Genomic DNA, 1,478 nt, shown 5'->3' with positions numbered 1-1,478 from the left:
GGAGTAGGTCCATTCCCATAACCCAATACTCGACCATATTTATCTTTTTTCGGAGTATTCTTGATGTAATCATTTTCCAGATTAGTACTAGATTTCGATGGTTCAGCTGCCGAACTTGCTGCTATAGCATTCATTGTGTTTTCCTATAGTGATATAGAAAGATACAAAGATATGAGATTATTGCATTTTAAATATCTTTAATGAACAACATAAAAAATTAATCAACTAGTTTCTTAGTGCATACCACAAAATTGCTTGATGCTGTATTGATGTAAGTTTTATCTTTGCTATTGTGCGTTATGGCATAAAACTCGATACGTCCTGGTTCTTTTTTATTATTTTCTTTCTACCATTAACACAAACACATATATATTAGTGCAAGTGAAAATAAACCAACAACTTGAATACAATTTCATACAAATAACAGATTTCAATTTCATCTTTCTACTTTAAAAAATAATAAGTGCATTTAAAGAAAACTCATCGTACAAATTCATCTCGCTTCCTTGCAAAACTCTTAGAACCAGTCGTGTGAGGAGTTGTATGATTTTTACGCGATGCCGTGCCGATCTTTGAATATTTCTATAAGAGAAAAATTTATAAGATTTAAAGTATAGTGAAAAATCATGACAATACAATAAAAGCATTTGATATTTAATTATAAGAGTACCTCGCTTTTCTCCGAATACCAATAGCGAACAAGATCGATCCATTGTTGCGGTACAACTTCTGGAGGCACACTTTTAGATACTTCTTGTTGTGTGTGTTCATTAATTTTACTCTTTGCTTTAAGATCATATTTATAATCCTTCTATTTTTTGCTCACTGATTTTAATATCCAACCATCAACATCAACTTTCATTATATCTCCGGGAAGAGAAAACTTACTCTATAAAAAAGGAAAAAAAAAAGGCATTAGAAAAGTCAACTTAATCTATTTATCTGTTTTATTGTGGTGGAAGCCACCAATGTAGCATTCAGTAAGATATGTATAGAAAACTCTTAGTAAAATATGTATAGAAAATTTATGCAGTTCAAGAAAAATGATAAATTTCTTTGCTTGTGGTTACTATTGGAAAAGATATGGAAGGGTATATAAATAGAAAATAAAAGTGTGTTATTTCTCGGTAGTAAAGTGTGTGTACTCTTGATTATAACACTCTTATACAATTATGAAAGTCTTGTTCATACCAACAAATAATATTTGTTATAGCTAAAATAATAAAAATTTAAGAACTAGCTAGTCTTTATGTTTTTCATGAAAGAAAAGCCAATAAGAAAAGAGGAACTTACTCGAGTTACGTTTATGATTTTTAGTTTGAATGGATATGTAGGCATGATCTTCCAACTTATGTAGTGGATAGGACACATATTTCCACGTCGTGCTACAGTCCCTAGCCAACCTCCTAATATGCCCCCGGCTTTCTTTATTGGCTGCCTGAATTGGTTACATTCAACTTTGATTTTTTCACTAGCCA

At 31.1% G+C, this 1,478-nt stretch overlaps 1 long non-coding RNA gene across 1 annotated transcript; it reads right to left on the bottom strand.

Moving 5' to 3' along the window:
* Positions 489-854, bottom strand: LOC109724593. The gene is made up of 2 exons (XR_002219972.1): positions 671-854; positions 489-582 (listed from the first exon to the last, which is right to left on the bottom strand). It is a non-coding gene; the product is annotated as an uncharacterized LOC109724593 (long non-coding RNA).

Source organism: Ananas comosus, linkage group 19, assembly GCF_001540865.1.
Source record: "Ananas comosus cultivar F153 linkage group 19, ASM154086v1, whole genome shotgun sequence".
Classification (NCBI taxonomy): domain Eukaryota; kingdom Viridiplantae; phylum Streptophyta; class Magnoliopsida; order Poales; family Bromeliaceae; genus Ananas; species Ananas comosus.
The sequence above is the reverse complement of the archived record's forward strand: the minus strand, read 5'-3'. Positions and strand labels throughout refer to the sequence as shown.